We start from the raw sequence: 12,508 nt of genomic DNA, 5'->3' as shown, positions 1-12,508 counted from the left end.
ACTCCTGCCCTGATCACAACCACCTCGGTCTCCACAGCTGCCAGCCTCAGGGACAGGAAGCTAAAGCTACCACCGTAACAATGCACCAGGGCACCAAGACACACACTGATTTCTCTTAAGCAAAGGGAGTTTTCATTTAAATGACTGACTGACAGTCGCTTTCATTTCTGGAAGGCAGTGGATTTCCCTGAGGCTTGGAGGTACAGCGTGTAAACGCATGGCTTTATGTTGATCCCACTGATTTGCTGGGACAAAGCTATTATAATGTGTGCTGTCGGCACCAGTGGGCTCCCCCGGGGCTGGGTCTAAAACCAACACTGTTGGCCCGTACACAGTCAGCCAGAGGCAGAGCTAGTGATGAGGTGAAGTCTCCTGGCTTCTTTCCTAAGCTCTACCCTCTGGCTTCCCACCTCCATATGCTCCTTGCTCAGACCACAGCAGAGAGGGTCCAAGAAAACAAGCCTGCCAACAAATGGCTTTCAGACTGCTGGCCTGCCACCCGCCGCAGTTAGTAGGACCTCAGGTGCCCTCTGCTGGATAAACATGGGATGTGTGTGTACGCTCTAAACCAGTTTCCTTGGCATCTTTGATTGTCTCGGAATTTGCCATTTGTTGGAATAACGCCCGTAGTGATGTTGTCCAGGCCATGTCAGATGGCAGACACATCTGTTAAGTTGTTCTTTATGCTCCCTCCTGTCTCCCAGCTGACCCACTGCACAGAGCAGCTCACAGAACTGACCGTTCTGCCTGTGCTCCCAGGAATCCTTGGACCCAGCTGCAGGAATCTGCCCCACCCCCAGTAATTCCCAGTCCCACCAGAGCAGATCAGCCCAGTGGGGGTGATCCTAGTGAGCATCTTGTTCCTAGACAGACAGACAGACTTGGAGAAGTCTGATGTCCCTAGAGGACATGGCACCTCTGATAGATTGGTTGTAGCCAGTTTGGCAACGTCTTTGGCAGATCACTTAGCTGTGACTCCATTTCAACAGTGAAAATGGAACAGACAAAGATGGCAGGTGAGTCCCCACTAGAATGAAGCTGTGACCTGCCTTTGTGTTCCACAAAGACACCAAGAGGAACTCTCTGTTTAGTTTGTGCTTTGTAAAAATGTGATTTAACTCTTAACTAAGTGACCTTTGTGTGTGTGAATGTTTTGCCTGTGTGTGTGTGTGTGTGTGAATGTTTTGCCTGTGTGTGTGTGTGTGAGAGAGAGAGAGAGACAGAGAGAGAGAGACAGAGACAGAGACAGAGACAGAGAGGGAGGTCTGTTTGTTTTTCCGTGTGTGTCCACATGCAAAGGAACACATGTGGAGATCAGAGACATCCTATAGGAATTGGTTCTCATCACCTTCCATTGTGTGTGTTCCAGGGGTCAAACTCAGGATACAGCTCTTGACACCAGGCATTTTCCCCACTGAGCCGCCCCTTCAGACCTCCCCGTTTTTAAAAGCACTTCCTGCTTCATGCAGCCATTTTTACCAACAGGATAAAATATGAGAAGCCTGCCTGTTTTCCTGCTTTAGCCTCTGTCTCAGAACACCCACCTGTCTCTATTCCCCCGCACTGGCTTCCCCAGGTTCGAGGCTTAGTTTCCGTCTTCACCTGCACAGCGAGGCCTGGCTTCCTTGAAGGCAGGCAGGATGGGTTCCTTACTGTTACCCAGACATCTTTCCTCCTGTCTCCTGTCTGTCTCTGCCTTCCACTCAGGCTTCAGAATCTTGAAGGCTACCTGTCCCTCATGAAAGAATTTCTCTTGACAACTTTTTCATGGTTCACCTTGTCCTCATGGCCATATGGTTTTTTTTCTCCTTTAGAGGAAAAGGCTTGTTAAAGCCTCTCCGGACAGCCCCCTGTCTTGCATTCAGTCAGGACACCTGCACCTTAGATACAACTCGCCCAGCAAGCAAGGCCTACTTAGTAGGATTCATGAGAGTTTGCACCCCACAACATGAAAATGCTTCCCTGAGTATACAATGAGCCCCCCCCCGACACATTTATTGCCATTACCCCTCAATTTGTGTTGTCAAGTGTCTCTTCAACCCATCACTGCCATCTGCAGATGTAACATAAAAGCAGGCAACTCTACCTGAGTGCTCTGTAAACTTGGGCTAATCAACTCAACAAGCTTTTCTCTTGTTTGTCCGCCATTTCTAATTCAGGTGTCGGTCATGAAGTTGGTGATGGATGGGTAAGAGACAGCATCTCTTGTTTCCTACTGTCTCGGCTCCAGCCTACTCAGAGTTCTGGGAAGACTTGGGGTTCCCAAGAATGAAGGGGAAGGTCACAAATAGGCCGTAAGACAGAGAAAGCCTCTCCTCTCCACCCTCCTCGCCAGTCCCTCTGAGCATGTTGTTTCTTCCTACACCTGGACCCATGTCATTCCAACTTAGCGCGTTTGTCACAGGGAGAGGACTTCTTCATGTTATCCATTTGCCAGCTCCAAAGATGACCTCTGTGTCAGATTACAAAGTCAGCCACCTTCAAATATCTAGGCCAGGCAGCCTGGGCCACAGATGCTCCCTCCCTCCCAGTTTTGGAGGCTGGAGGTCCAAGGTCAAAGTGCAGCAGGCTGGGCTCCTTCTGTGGCTTCTCCTGGGTTTGTGGATGGTTATGTTTGTCCTGAATCCTTTACACTATTCCTCACCGCACACCCCTGTGTGTGCCTGGATTCCTTTTCTTTATAAGGGTACTTAGCACATACGGTCAGAGCCCGACACTGGACACCACTGTTTACAAGGAGATAGGACAGTAGGACTAGTCACATGGCACCCCAGTGGCAGAGGGTATGGTTCTGTGAACTCAGCCACAAGGGAGGAACTTCCCCAAAGAAAGAATGGGAAGATAAGAGAACAAGGCCCACCGAGAGCAAGGTATTGAGCCCTCTCTACTGAGTTCAGGAAAGTTTGTGGTGTAGCATCTGTGGTACCAGATCATATAGAACACACAAACCCACAGAGGAGTGGGGAAGAGAAGAGATAAGGTCCAACTTGCATGGATATGCATTTTGATTTTACTTTAGAAAATATTTTATTTCTTACTGGGAGCATACCATGGCACATGTATGGAGGTTAGAGGCCAACTTAAGGGGGTGGGGTTTCTCTCCTCTGGACATGTGGGTCTTGGGGATTGAACTCCGGCCACTAGGCTCTGAAAATGGTACATTTACCCTCAGAGCCATCTGTCCAGCCCAGATATGTGTTTCCGAAGTTTTGGAAAGGTGCATAAAAGACTAGGACTACAGTTTACTTAGGGAAGTGTGGGAATGGGGCAGATGGATCTCCAAGGCATGTGTGACTTCTGTCACAGTGTCCTTTAATTAATGCTTTGTTTCCATATAAATACTTATCAGAAATTCCATACTGGAAAAGTAGAAATGGAAAGGATACAGAACGGCCATTGGAACCCCTTCTTTCTGATTGGGTTTGTCCTGACCTGTCACTGGCCAGCGTGAACTACCAGGACTAAGCATTTCTTTTTCATGTATATATGAACTGGTACATACAGAGAGGGTTTTGATGTATATATTATATATGCATATATATGCATGTATGTATATATGTATATATACATACATATGTGCACACATACATATATATGTAAGAAACATACACACACATATAATAACATCCTTTCCATCCCTACCAGTTCATTGCTCAGATTCCTGACTTTTGAGTTGGCTTTACTATTCCTCTTAGTTTAACCGAGGTCATTTAGTGTATGTTTGATTAGAACTATTTATTGAGCACACAGCCAAAGGCAATTTACTCTGTCCTTGACTCTGTCAGTAGAGTGGCAGTTTTGTTCAACTACATCATGAATTTTGATCATTCTTACTTCCCATTTCTCTCTCTTGCTTTCCTTCCCTTCCTCTTCTCAAATAGTTTCCCTTCTCTTTTTATGTCTTTCTGTGCACATTAGTGTAGATAGATAAATAGATGATGGATAGATAAATGATTGATAGATTGAATGATAGTTAAAGTATATATATATATATATGATAGAAAGGTAGGCACGCTGTATTTGAAGCCTTGCTCTGTGCTTACTAGCTCTGTGTCCCAGGAGAACTAGTTAATCCATCTCCTTCTGGATGTTCCCATATGTAAATAGAACAACCACCTCACAGGATGGTTGCAGATTAAACCTGGCTTCTGCAAGGTTGTTAGCCTGTGCAGGGAGCAGATACAGTTCCCCTCTCTGAACAACTTAGCAGTTGAGACTTTCTTTATAAGCACACTGCCTCTTCCATCTGTGGGGAATTGGTTCCAGGTTACCCACAGATACCCATATTTGTGGATGTTTATATCTGGTACATAAAGTGGTGCACACTACTATATAATCTGTGTATCATTTAAATCACACTTAGATGAATTTGAATACTTAATGCATGTCCATGGGAGTTGTGCTGGATGGTTTAGGGGAGAGCAGGGAAACATATCTGAATGTTCAGTTCAGACACAGGATTTTTCAACCTTGAATATTTCCAATCTGTACTCGATAGAACCCAAAGTTACAGAAACAAGACATGAATTCTTTTGTGAATTATTTTTTGGCGGGGTGCTCTTTTCAGTTTATTGCATGAAGGAATTACACTAGTCCAAATTAAAAGTGGACCCCAAATGATCCCATTAAACAAACTGTGAGGTTTTTAAAAACTTGTTACAAGAAACAGAAGGAAATTCTGCTCTGCCAGGAAATCCTTACTAAGCTTCAGAGAGTCACAAGCATTAAAAGCCACAACCCTTTGGCCAAATCCTTCCTACGCAGGCACTGTCAGCACTGGCGTTTGCTCTCGCACTGGTCACCCTGTAGCTGAATCACTTCTCCATATTGTGGATGCTCGGTGACAGTACCAGTGCAGGCAAATGTCTTCTTAAGCATCTTCGCTGGTTTCTTTTTATCCTAATTATCAGCATCCTTGGACAGCAGTAAGGGTCTTCTTGCTGTTGTCCCGTTAAGTTCTTTCATGAACACGGTCTTCAGTGCCAGCAGGAAGTAGGGCATCACCCTTACCTGCATCAGAAAATGTTTGTGTTGGGGTCTGGTAATTGCCCCACAAATCATAAATACGCCAGTCTCAGTTAAGCAGGAATAGTTTGTTGAAAACACACCATAATTCTGGAATCCAGGTCCAGAAGAAGGAAAAGCCTAACTGTGGCACCAGTCTGTCCTCAGGGCAGGCTTTTTATAGGAAAAACCGGGTTCAAACGTTCAAAGGCAAGTGGTGAAGTGGTACAGTATTTTTGGCTAACTAGGCAAAGTATTATCAGCCAAGCTGTAAGCTGATTGGTCCTGAGTGATGTGGTGAGCAGGGGTGTTTCAGAACATCGAGATAACAGGTACAAGTGATTCAGCCATCACTTTTTGGTTGTTGGTAACATAATAATAATAATAATAGTTGTTGTTGTTGTTGTTGTTGTTGTTGTTGTTTTTAGTATCGGCCATGGATAATGACTTCTGGGAAGTAGCGTTTGAAAACTTCAACTTAATCTCACCTTATGAGCAAAATGGAGACTGACTACAGAATCGCTACGGTTGTGTTAAAAGAAGCAGGCCTCAACAGTTTGGAGCACAAAAATCCTTGTGCTCACATATAGGGAAATCAGAAATGTTTAAATACATCAGCCCTTAGACAATGTCCTGTGTTGAGTTAATCACTGGTCAATCCCGGAGAACTGGCTCACACCATCCTTTCTTAAAATCACCTTCCCTCCCTATTCTTTACAGGATCTTCCCTTTCCAACCAAGCTCCTCATGTGGCTGCTCCATCCTCAGACCCCTCCTCTCCTGAGAGTCCACAGCTGTGCTTCAGTGAAGTCACAGTTGGCTTCAAGGATGGGAGCCTGCCTATTATCGGTTCCCAAGGCCATGGCTTCCACCAGCCATCTGTAGACTGCATCTCCTTTCCACTGTGAAGTTTTACCTCACAATCCCAGTCAGCCCTTCCCAGTGAACAAATACACTCTCTGGGTACTGTGCCAGGCGTATCAGGTGCCTAAGCGATAGGAAGCAGTGTCCCCTGACCCTGTGCAAGAGTTACCTGAGGCTTCTAAAAATACCTACCCTTAGCCACACCCCCAGGGAAACTACTAGAAATGCAGCCAAGGAAGGAGAGTTCCCATCTATCACACCTGCCAGGCACCAGGAACTTCCCATACTATCACCCCCCAAATCCTCCTGCCGGTCTTAAAGGACCTCAACAGTACTTGTTTTGCCAGCATGGAAAAAAAACAGGCTCAGAGAAGCTGAGAAATGTATAGCAAGTGTCTGGGTGGGAGTGAGGAAGGCAAAATATAAAATGGAGTCTCTTTGGCTCGGTCGGCCAACTTTGTGATGCCGTTGCCGCTGGCAGAGTGGAGGGTGGCAACGCTCTTGGGGAGGAAGCAGGGAGTTTTGCAACAATGTAAGACACATTGTCAGGGAGTACGGCACAGGAGACAGAGGACGTGAAGACCTCTAAAGACAAAATGAGGATTGCACAGGTGTTTCTAGAATAATGATCCATGGCCTCGAGGGTCAGTAACAAGGCTGGTGGTCATCAGAAGTTGGATAGTTACTGAGCACACAGCCTTTCAGAAAGCTTCCTTCTCTGTTTAGGGATACAGTGGTCTCTTAACAAGGCTGTTGTCCTCTTAGTCCTTGGGACCTGTTCTCATACAGCAAGGTATCTTTGGGGACCCTTCTGGCTTTGTTTTATTTTTGTCAGGGCTTGACACAAGCCAGTCCATTTTAATACTGAGAACTCTCGCACAGTGAGCAGGGTAGCTAATACACCACTGGTTCACAAAGCTAATTCTGATGCAGGTGTCTGAGGTAGGGCCTGAGGGTCTGCATCTGTAACAAGCTCTGGGGGATGGGTAACACTGGTGCCGCAGCCTATGGGTCTCCGGATGAGTAGTAAACAGCAAAAGGGAGCAGTGTGTGTGTTACCTTCTGATCTGGGGCAGGGGTGGGGTGGGGGCAGGGGAGGGGGAAGGGGAGAGCTGTAGCAGGCAGACATGGGGAGTAAGAAAGGGCTCGGGACAAGTCCCTCCCACCATAGTGTCTAGGAAGCAACAAGTGAAACAGGAAGGGGCCATGTCCTAACAGTTGCTTCAAGACATGTCCCTAGAATTTTCCTTCTTCCCAAAAGCCTCTTAGAGGTTCTGCAGGTAGGACTCGTGGGTTCTACACAAGGACTTGTGGGGAATATCTAAGATCTAAGCCAGAGTGGGTGTGCAAGCCACATTACCTCCAACTCTGCAAGCCGAGCCTGAAGAGAAGAGTCCTGAGGTAGCAATGGGCAAGGCGCTTTTTCTCCCCTCCTGGTGTCCCTAAGATTTGGGAAGACTTTTAGGAGCTGGGGCTTGTGGAAGAAAGTTAGGTCAGTAGGGGATGTTAAGGCTCTCCCATTGCTTCCTAGTTGCCATGATGTGAGCATCCTTTCTTGACCACTCACTCCCTGTGCCCGACTTATTAGAGCAACTTATCACAGCAACGAAGCCAACCACCTGTGGACTGAAGCCTGCAAACCCATGCCACAAGTAAACCTCTCTGTCTTTTCAGTTCAACCATCTCGGGCGTTTTGTCATAGTGGAGGAAAACTGACTGACATCACACATAGAATCAGCCTGCAAAGGTGCTGTTCACCTCTGCCCTTTGTCCACCTCTGCAGAGGATAGCCCACCACAGGCAGGGATTGTCATCCAAAGCTCCCTCCCACCCAGGAGTTGACTCTGCATTCTTGCACAACGGTTTCTAGAAGCACAGGATCTCCGTCATTGAAGGAAAGTGTCCAAGGGGCTAACACAAGAAGAACTGTAGCTATTGTCAGAAATCTCAGAGAGCTGGGGTGGGGGTGGGAGGGCAGAGAAAAGGGGCCTTGATCCACTGTGAGTCCCTTAAGGACAAAAAGATAAGGAGTGAAAGCCAGTTGGACCTGTCAAGACAAATGCTAACCAGGTGTCAACACAGCACTCCACTCCCTTACAGAAAACAGGCACGGAGCCCTGTTGACTCTGGCAATAGTGGAGGATGCTATCAGCTTCCAAGGCCTGAGCTCATAAGGTCAAGGCCTGAGCAGAGTGGCCTTGGGGTTAGTGGGGTGGCACATGCTCCAGCATGTGTACATGAATGGCCTTGAGATGCTCTGACACAGGCCTTGCTGGGCTCTGGAGGGTTTCCCAGCAATACTTGCTACTTGGGCAGAGGATGAATCAAGGCAGCAAGCCATGCCTTCAAACAAAAAATGGATCTGCTGGACCCCACTTATACCGTGGTTCATATTGTAAGCTGAGGGGGACTGTTTGAGAATCTGATGAAGCCAACACCCTTTCTCTGAACCATGTAGTATGGGGGCTATTGTGTGGTCAAGCTTTGTTTGAATCCCTCAGACCTCTCTTCTCCATGAGCATACCACTGTCCCTAACTCTGCAGTCACCCTAGTAGCTGCTGCTTGAAGCCCTTTCCTTCCTAACTGCTCTTTGACGGTCTGTCTCCCAGGCACCAGATTCTGAGGAGAGGGATAGAGGAACTCCACCTATGCATTCTCTTCCCTTTCTGAGTGCTCACTCCCCTTTCCAGTGCTCTGTCAGCTGTCCCCTCCCCTGCCACCTGCACTGGTGCTACCCCCAAGCCACACTGAGAGACGGATGCATCTTTGACCCATCTTTCCCTGCATTTCTGACCCTTGTTAGTATCTGCAACCCAGACTTGCACACGCTGCAGGCTGCATAACAGAAGAGGTGGGTACGGTTTCTCTTGTCTCTGTGGATCCTGGAGGCAAGACTCCTGAAGAGCGAAGCCAGGCCAGCTGATCCCAAATAGTGGAGGTGGCAGAGCATTGGCACCTTGCCAATGGGACAAACTTGTTGGAAAGGAGCCTGGTTGCCTGGCTGCGAGCTGGACAAGTTGTCTGTACGGTTGTGGAGCAGAACAAAGTGGATGCAGTCTGTGGAGTCCAGCCTGGCCGGGGATGGCATTGCCAGTGTGTCCTTTGGTAGCAGTTTTATGAGGTTCCTTGAGAATGTGAAATGGTACCCAGATCCTGGGAAGGGGACCTGAGCCAGCAGAGAAGCCAGACTTCAAATGCAACCACCTTGTCTTAGTCAGGGTTCTTATTCCTGCACAAACATTATATCCAAGAAACAAGTTGGGGAGGAAAGGGTTTATTCAGCTTACACTTCCACATTGCTGTTCATCACCAAAGGAAGTCAGGACTGGAACTCAAGCAGGTCAGGAAGCAGGAGCTGATGCAGAGGCCATGGAGGGATGTCACTTACTGGCTTGCTTCCCCTGGCTTGCTCAACCTGCTTTCTTATAGAACTCAGGTCTACCAGCCCAGGGATGGCTCCACCCACAATGGGCTGGGCCAGAGATGGCTCCACCCACAATGGGCTGGGCCCTCCCCCCTTGATCACTAATCACTAATTGAGAAAATGCCTTACAGCTGGATCTCATGGAGGCATTGCCTCTGTAATCTCTAAGGCCAGTCAGAATAGAGTTCCATTAAAATGAGAGACCTTATAATCTAATGTGTTAATTCTCTCCAGAGATGGCTTTTTTGTTTTTCAAGACAGTGTTTCTGTGTGTAGCCCTGGCTGTTCTGGAACTCAGTCTAGTTCAAGCTGGCCTCACCCAGAGAGCTGCCTGCCTCTGCCTCCCAACAGCTGTGATTAAAGGTATGCACCTCACTAACACCACCACCACCCTGTGAACTCACATCTTTCACTCTACTTGTCAAGAACAAATCACAAAAGAGTTATAGTAGTCACAATGTAACTTTGTCTAAGATACCAGAGGCTTGCTTTTCCTAATAGACACATGACTCTTAATTGATTTGAATTAAAAGTAGACAAAGAGAGCATTTAGAAACAATATTGCCAGCATCCAGGAAGCTGACATAGTATAGAAAGGTTGGGCCAGCTAGGATACATAGTAAGACTTTGTCTTAATAGGAAAAAAAAAACCTATTAGCTAATTGCAATAGACAGAAAAAGAATAAACAAAGATTTATGTGTCATTCAATGAAGAACAGCACAGGAACAGACTTGTTGGCACACAGCCATCTACCTCCAACACACCAGAAGCACTGCGTTCAAGGAACATAGCCACACACAATGGGCTTGCAAATACTGCCGGAAACATGGCTCAGACTGAGGCTACCTAACATCAGGTGTTTCCGCATATTTCAGCCATACAATGTTTTTCTGCTATTACAGAAACATAATCGTTTAATTATAGGGGAAAAAAACCTCTCTACTTGTCTCCCTACCATCATGCCTAGATAATTATAATATATAACATAATATTACTTATATACTTATAATTACACTTCCTATAATCATGCCTGTATAATGCCATATTAGAATATCTTTGAATTTAATTGTTTTAAGATGTTTATTTTTTTCAAATTCCTCTTTGAATTTCATTTAGAAAAAATAAAGATGTTTGTTGAACTTTGGCTTAGGATTAAGATAGAATTTCCAACAATTTCTGAAATGTTCCTGGATTAGTTAATTTTTTATTGCTATGCTAAAGCACTATGACCAAGACAACTTAGAGGGAAGGGTTTATTGGGGCTTACAGTTTCGGGGAGTAAGAGTCCATCATGGTGGGGCAGCATGGCAGCAAGCAGCAGCTGAAAGCTCACATCTCAGACAGCGAACAGGGAACAGAGAGCATATTAGGAATGGCACCAGTCTTTGAATCCTTATAGCCCACTGTATTAGTCAGGGTTCTGCAAAGTCACAGAACATATGGACTGATTACACTTCTGCATCAGTGTTCATTACCAAACCAAGCCAGTACCAGTTCCCCTACGGCCTCTGCATCAGCTGCCTCCAGGTTCCTGTCCTGAGATCCTTTGGTGATGAACCACGAGCGATGTGGAAGTGTGAGCTGAATAAACCCTTTCTTCCTCAACTTGCCTGTCAGTCTTGGTGTTTCATCACAGCAATAGAAACCCTGACTGACACATCCGATCACAGTCACACACCTCCTCTGAGGTTATATCTCCTAATTCTTCCCAACTAGTCCCAGCAAGTGGGGAGCAAGCATTGGAACATCAGAGCCTATGAGGACCATTCTCATTCAAACCACCACAAGTATATACTTCTGCTAACTACTTATTTATGTGGGGAGGAATTCTTAGTCTTAATTATAAAAACCAGTACATTGACTAACTCTGAAAAGTATATCTAAGGTGCTGTATATCCTGCAGTATCAAACATTCAGCCAAGATTTACTGCTTTATGTAAAAATCAACAAGTATATCATCTCATGAGTACATAAATCTTCAATCTATCTATGGGGAAATTATATGTATACAAAAGATTCGCTTACGATAGATCTCTTCGTGGTGTACGATCAGTAAACATTTGATAGACATGGACACTTCAGAGACCTATATAGTCAGGACCACACAAAACAAGTTTTGAATGGTAGAAAATGTTGGAGAAGTCCGACCCGGAAGGGCCGGAAGTGGGATAGCGCTGTCCACAGCTATGGTCCTGATTTCGCGATGCCTGCAGATAGGAGTCAATGGGAGAGGCTCCTGGACAGTTAGGTGCATTTATGAATGGTAACTGCACTTTCTAAGAAGTGTCAGGAGCAGTCTTCCTTCCTGTTACATCTTTCACTCCTGCTCCTTCTTACTTCTCTTACTCACGTTATCAACCTAGCACCTTTTTTTTTTTTTTTTTTTTTTTTTTTTTTTTTTTTTTTGATTTGGGGGCAGAGGTGAGAGCGTTTCTCTGCTGTGCTTGTTCTCTCTGTCTTGGCTTTGCTACTCTGTTCACATTGAGCTTCAAAATTAGAAACTTCAGAATGACTTTGCTTTCTTAATGTGCATTAGAATGTAAACCATGAATCTATATCCTAGTAGTAGTAAAATAAGGCACTGGAAATAATAGTTCGCTCCTGAATCCGTGTCTGAGCTGTGAACACACTAAGGAGGAGCACAGCTTAAAACCCAGCACTCGGGAGGTAGAGGCACGCAGATTGCTAACTTAAAGATCAGCATAGTCTACACAGAGAGTTTCAGGACAGCCAGGGAAACACAGAGAAACACTGTCTCAAACAAACAGCCAAAAACAAAAACAAAACAAGTAATAAATATTTTTTTGAAAAAATAAAATAAACACGCAGTCTACACAGCATGAAAAGCTCTTGGTATGAGCGGTTCGTTTTAGGTAAGTTCTCCAAATTCTCTTAGTAAGCTTATCATGATAGAACAAAAAGGGGCATCATCCCTTAAAGGGCTTAGAGTTAGTTGGATGAGTGTAAAAGCTGTGTCCTTCAAGTTCCAGAAAGAGACATGAGTCCTTTAAGACAATAGAAGCTGCATGCATTTTTTAAGCCAGTTTTCTTACAGCTTTGTTTATGACAGTTAAGGGCTGTAAATCCAAATGTGTGTCTGTAATAATGGGGCCTGTTAAATTTCTGTACAACCAGCCAATGATGGACTTTAGAGCCTTTAGGCAAACAGAGGGGCTGGAGATGTGTCTTGGTGGTAGAACACTTGTCTGCTGTG

Source organism: Micromys minutus, assembly GCF_963924665.1.
Source record: "Micromys minutus genome assembly, chromosome: 12".
NCBI lineage: Eukaryota > Metazoa > Chordata > Mammalia > Rodentia > Muridae > Micromys > Micromys minutus.
This window is presented reverse-complemented; position numbering follows the sequence as displayed.